This window comes from Temnothorax curvispinosus, unplaced genomic scaffold, assembly GCF_003070985.1.
Source record: "Temnothorax curvispinosus isolate PA1 unplaced genomic scaffold, ASM307098v1 QBEX01000090.1, whole genome shotgun sequence".
Classification (NCBI taxonomy): Eukaryota; Metazoa; Arthropoda; class Insecta; order Hymenoptera; family Formicidae; genus Temnothorax; species Temnothorax curvispinosus.
Genome location: NW_020209870.1, coordinates 554 through 6,708, shown reverse-complemented (window position 1 = coordinate 6,708; position 6,155 = coordinate 554). Strand labels below are relative to the sequence as shown.

The following is a 6,155-nucleotide window of genomic DNA, read 5'->3' as shown; positions in this document are numbered from 1 at the left end:
AATTGCAACAAAGAATAAGAAAGAGTATAATCGAAAAGAACAGATTAAAGTTACAGTAGAAACTCGAAGCTCACCATTTCGCGACGTCCTTCGACGTCCACCGATGAATCTTCCGCTGCAATTTCATCCGCGACAACACTCGGAAATAGTTCAATAGCATTCCTGTCCAATAGCTTCCCACGTCGATTGCACTTTACTTCAGTACACACAATACACTCGCGACACGAATTCGCGGAATTATATTTATGAAAATTTAATAATATGATCACAATAAACAATTAAAAACGAATATAAGAAAAAACGAAATTTGCGAATTCGATTAAAGAGTTTCTATGTCCATTGCACTTTATTTTGTATCAGTTCGCATCAGAATGCACTCGCGACGCGAAATACTAAATTTAATTTAAGAATTTATTTAAAAAATCTTTATGGCAAAAAATTACTTTTTATAGATAATCTATCGCGTAATAGTTAGACGTAAAATATAAAATATGGTTAAATCTGGAAAATAAAACGTGCGAATTCTTCTCATACAACTTATTGTTGGTGTATGAAAATTGCAATATTCCTCCGCAATATTTTTGCAAAGATCACTTGACTTTGCAATATCTCTGTGCGAAGTTCGTTCGTGCAATATTTCTGCGAGAATTGCTTCGCCCTCAATATCCTTGCAAAGCTTAATAATTTCTTTGGAAGTATCGTTTATAGAAATCGCAATATCGAAAGAGATAAGTAAAAAATCAAATTTTAAAAATCGTAACGGTATTTAAAAATTGTAAAGTACTTAGTTGTAGTAAAACACACGCAAAATGCTACCACAAAATATTTAAAATTCGCGCATTTACTTTCATAAAATTTATATTCATACCGTCTATAGATATGGTAATCTAATCGCGATATGGTAAATCTAATCGCGAATACATAAATAAAAAGTAAAAAACTAAAAGTTGCAGTGATAGTAAAACCTAATATTTTATAATTTATATATATGATGAAACCTTTGAACCTTTAATATTAATAATTACACGAACTATATAAATAATTTAACAAAATTCGCGGTATTCTTTGCAAACGAAATCTTTATTCCTATTTAATAAAGTAATCGTAACAAATATAGGTATAACTAAAAAGTCACGATTTCTACGAGAGATTCTAATCATCCTCATTTTTACGAATTTCTATAATTTGTAATCTTTTTCATTCAAATTGTTGTTGTACGAAAAATTAAAAATCAGAAAGTAAAACGGAAAAGTTATATCAGTTAACGCGCGCAAAATATTCCCGGCGATTTCTGATCCATATTATTTCTTCGCGTCTTACGAGGCTCAAGCGTCAATTTTAACGCTAAACGAGGTTCATGCAGAAAGGGGAAATCATCAAAAACAGATAAGAGATATAAGTCGACACAATGACAAATCGCATTTATATTCATGAAAGATCGTATACATTTTATTGTTGGAAATCAATTCTGAATTATATTAGTAAAGATATTAAGATATTTATTTAATCATGACTATATAATAAAAATTAATTAAGATTATCAAAATCAAAATTTTAAAAATATTATAACAAAGTTGTTAAAACTTTGAGCAAGTATTTTTGATATGTATCTACGGTACCTTTCTTTCAATATAATACTGACTTATAGCTCTTTTTTATTCGACGCTTCCCATGCGAATGTTCGCATCTACAAGTCTACAAGCAAAATAAATCGCATTGATTTCAAAAATGACGATTTCGGCGGAAAGAAAAACCATCACCTGTACCCTAAATTCCACTCACCGATTCCGCCGACTCAGGACCGGCTACGTTCCGCATCTGAATCTGCAACACAAACATTATATCATTGATTAGATTAAGTTAAATAGTTTAATAGATAAATCGGAATTATTTGTTAATTTGTTAAGTTACTTTATCTTCAAATTAAATTTATTATAAAAAAATAATCAAAAACAATTTTTTTATTATTATTTAGCAAAAACGTAATAGGCATTAAAATATTTTCTAAAATACATTTAAATTAATACGGCTAAATAAAGTTAAATTATTAAAGTGGAATAAGCGTGTTATATACCTTCGTGCCGATCCTGCTTGGCCTGAACCGGATTCTCCGGTGCTGCCTCCATCGAAGTTCACAGATTGCATTTTACTCTTTTAACATTAATCACACACGTACGTGCGAAATATCTGTTAACATAATACGATACAATTAATGCGATATTAATTCTAAGCAATTTTATTTTAAAAAAATTTATATATTTACATATTTTAGTTTATAAATTAATATTATTATATATTGCGATATTGCAAGAATAATTTATATTTCTTGCATAAAAATATCAATTATCACGTATTATTTGATACGATACACGAGGAACTTAATGTTTAATCGATCTATTAATATTATTTGTAACATTCCCGAAAAGTAAATGCAGTTGCAAAAATACAGTTTGTTTTATATACACACATATGAGTTTCTATACACATTAGCGTAACATTTAAATCGTAGCACCATCTTATAATATGTTCGATACAATGTAATCATAGTGAAATGTAATAAAAAATATAACTGTTAATTAAATCATAATATAATAATATTATAATACTTTAATTTAAAAATAGTTATATTTCAAAACGCGTTATACATTAAATTAACATTGCGCGAAAGATTTATAACGATGGTACGCAGCAAGAAAACAGAACGACTCGCGAGTTTCTGTCTATCTATATCTATCTCTCGATGAAAGCCGATAATCAAAGCGGAGTCTTTATTGCCGTTATTTCCTTATCATTACTTGTTAAGCTCGACGAAAACATGTAAATAATACAGCGTAAAAGCACGTTTAAATTAAACGACTTTGACCGAATGCGCGCCGCGCCGGCGACACCGCGCGACCGCGCGCCGTTCTTTCTCCTTACTGCGTGTGACGCGACTTGGTGATTCTTCACCTCCCCCCTCTCCTCTCATTATCTCTCTTTCAGTGTACGTATTATATTAAACTGACATCGTGCGGAATAAAAGTATCGTTGATATATCCAATGTAATATATCGTTTACAATGAAGTATAATAAAAAAATAAATTTGTTGTAATTAAATCGTAATATAGTTCATTTATTGAATATCTATACACGGTTCAGTGCGTGTTATCTGTTCAAATCACACAATGCGAGAAAAATTCGTAGCAGCAGCTAACAGTTAAGCTATCAAATCGTAATACAGTTCAGTTAGTTACGGAATCGTTTTACCCATTTTAGCGTGTTAGATTTTATCCATCAGATTACCGTAGTGAGAGATTTTTATCGACTGACAGTGAGCTATTACGCGCGCGTCTCATCCTCGATTCCTCGCACAAGGAAAGAAAAGAATCCTCCGAATTCTCTCGTTCTGTGGGAATACGATACGTGCGGTGTAGACGGTGCTGCGTATAATATCTATGTCTGCGATATTATCGTTACTCCGGTTACTCGTTCTTCTCGACGACGAGAAAACGCAGCACGTTCGCAGCAGTTCGAGTTCGAGGCCGGTCGCGGCGCATCGCGGCGTGCGCACGTACTACGTAGTGGGGACTGGGTACGTCGCGCGCACGCCGCCGGGGAGCGGGGAGTCGAGGTACGGCGCGCGAAAGTAGAGTGGGGAGAGGCACGGCGCGCGGAAGGCACCTACAATACCCGCATACCACGTATACCGACTTGTACCGACTACGCGTTCTGCGTAGCGCGCGGTTGTTCACTTTGACCTGCTTCGACTTGAATTAGTCGAGGGGCGTTCGGGTAGCGTGCACTGATGCTTGATGCTGGAATAAAAGGAGCAAAGGAGACGACTCGCGCTCGTCGCAGCTCACTCGAAAATCGGATTGTAGGAATACGCACACAAAGAGAAGACGCGTGCGTACGTGCGTACGTGTAGTGTGTATGTACGCTCGGAACTTCGGTTAGATTCAAGCAATAGACGAGGATAGCCACGTAATGTTCTCATTCTCTTTCTTTCGCGCGCTGTATTCTCGCTGTAATCTCGCTGTTCGCCAAGTTAACCGGCTCGACGATTTAGAATCAGGATGACACTTATTACGGAATTTTTCGGAATGGATTCCGATTCGGATTTATTTCGTTTTCGCTAGAAAACACAATAGAGATCTAGGAGGAAACTAAACCACTCCGATCGGAATCCATTCTAATATTACGCTAATGTGTGAACGCATATGTGTATACAAACAAACAGTATCTTTGCAGTTGCATTTACTTTTCGGGAATGTTACAAATAATATTAATAGATCGATTAAACATTAAGTTCTTCGAGTATCAAATTACACGTGATAATTGATATTTTTATGCAAAAAAATATAAATTATTTTTGCAATATCGCAGTATGTAATAATAATATTAATTTTAAACTGAAATATGTTAATATATCAAGTTTTTTAAATAAAATTGTTTAGAGTTAATACGACCTCATTAATCGTATCGTATATTGTGTTAAATTATAAAGATATTTGGCGCGCACGTGTGATTAATGTTAAAATTAATGAAACAATTAGGTAAAGAGTAAAGTGCAATCTGTGAACTTCGGTGGAGGCAGCATCGGAGGATCCGGTTCGGGCCAAGCAGGATCGGCACGAAGGTATATAACACGCTTATTCCACTTTAATAATTTAATTTTGTTTAACTGTATTAATTTAAATGTATTTTAGAAAATATTTCGAAGATAGTAGTATGCCTATTATGTTTTTGCCAAATAATAATAAAAAAATTGTTTTTGATTATTTTTTTATAATAAATTTAATTCGAAGATAAAGTAACTTAACGAATTAACAAATAATTTCAATTTATCTATTAAACTATTTAACTTAATCTAATCAATGATATAATGTTTGTGTTGCAGATTCAGATGCGGAACGTAGCCGGTCCTGAGTCGGCGGAATAGGTGAGTGGAATTTAGGGTACAGGTGATGGTTTTTCTTTCCGCCGAAATTGTCATTTTTGAAATCAATGCGATTTATTTTGCTTGTAGACTTCTAGATGCGAACATTCGCATGGGAAGCGTCGAATGAAAAAGAGTATATAATAATTTCTTTGGGATCAGTATCGTTTATAGAAATCGCAATATCGAGAGAGATAAGTGTGTACGTAAAAAATCAAATTTTAAAAATCGTAACGGTATTTAGAAACTGTAAAGTAGTTGTAGTAAAACACACGCAAAATGCTACCACAAACAAAAATATTTAAAATTCGCGCATTTACTTTCATGAAATTCATATACATACCGTCTATATATGGGAAATCTAATCGCGAATATATAAATAAAAAGTCAAAAACTAAAAGTCGCAGCGATGTAAAACCTAATATTTTATACGGTGAAATCTTTAAGCTAATACTAATAATTACATAAATTAAATAATTTGGCACAAAATTTGCGGTATTCATTGCAAACTTTTTTCTTTTTTTGCAAACGGAATCTCTATTCCTATCTAATAAAGTAATCGTAACAAATATATGACTGAAAAGTCACGATTTCTACGAGAAATTCTAATTACCCTCATTTTTACGAATATCTGTAATTCGTAATCTTTTTCATTTTCAAATTGTTGTACGAAAAATTAAAAAACGATAAAGTTAGGACATTAAAAATCGCTTTGAGATATCCGTTAACGCGCACAAAATATTCCCGATTTCTGATTATTTTTTTGCATCTCACGAAGCTCAAGCGTCAATTTTAACGCTAGACGAGGTTCATGCAGAAAGGGGAAATCATCAAGAACGAATAAGAGATGATAAGTCGACATAACGGCAAATCGCATTTTATATCTATAAAAGATCGTATACATTTTATTGTTGAAAATCAATTCTGAATTATATTAGTAAAATATTAAGATATTTATTCAATCGTGACTGTATAATAAAATATTAATTAAGATTATCAAAGTCAAAATTTTAAAAATATTATAAAAAAGTTTTCAAAACTTTGAGCAAGTATTTTTGATATGTATCTAATCTTTTCTTTCAATATAAAATTGACTTAAGCTTCGCAAGGATATTAAGGGCGAAGCGATTCGCGCAGAAATATTGCAAGTATTTGAACAAACTTCGCACAGAGATATTGCAAAGTCAGGTGATCTTCGCAAAAATATTGCGGAGGAATATTGCAATGTTCATATACA

At 32.9% G+C, this 6,155-nt stretch overlaps 1 long non-coding RNA gene across 1 annotated transcript; it reads left to right on the top strand.

Moving 5' to 3' along the window:
- Window positions 1-3,058: 3,058 nt before the first annotated feature.
- On the top strand, window positions 3,059-5,804 carry LOC112456626. Its single transcript, XR_003040996.1, has 3 exons — window positions 3,059-3,195; window positions 4,536-4,618; window positions 4,880-5,804. It is a non-coding gene; the product is annotated as an uncharacterized LOC112456626 (long non-coding RNA).
- Window positions 5,805-6,155: the final 351 nt, after the last annotated feature.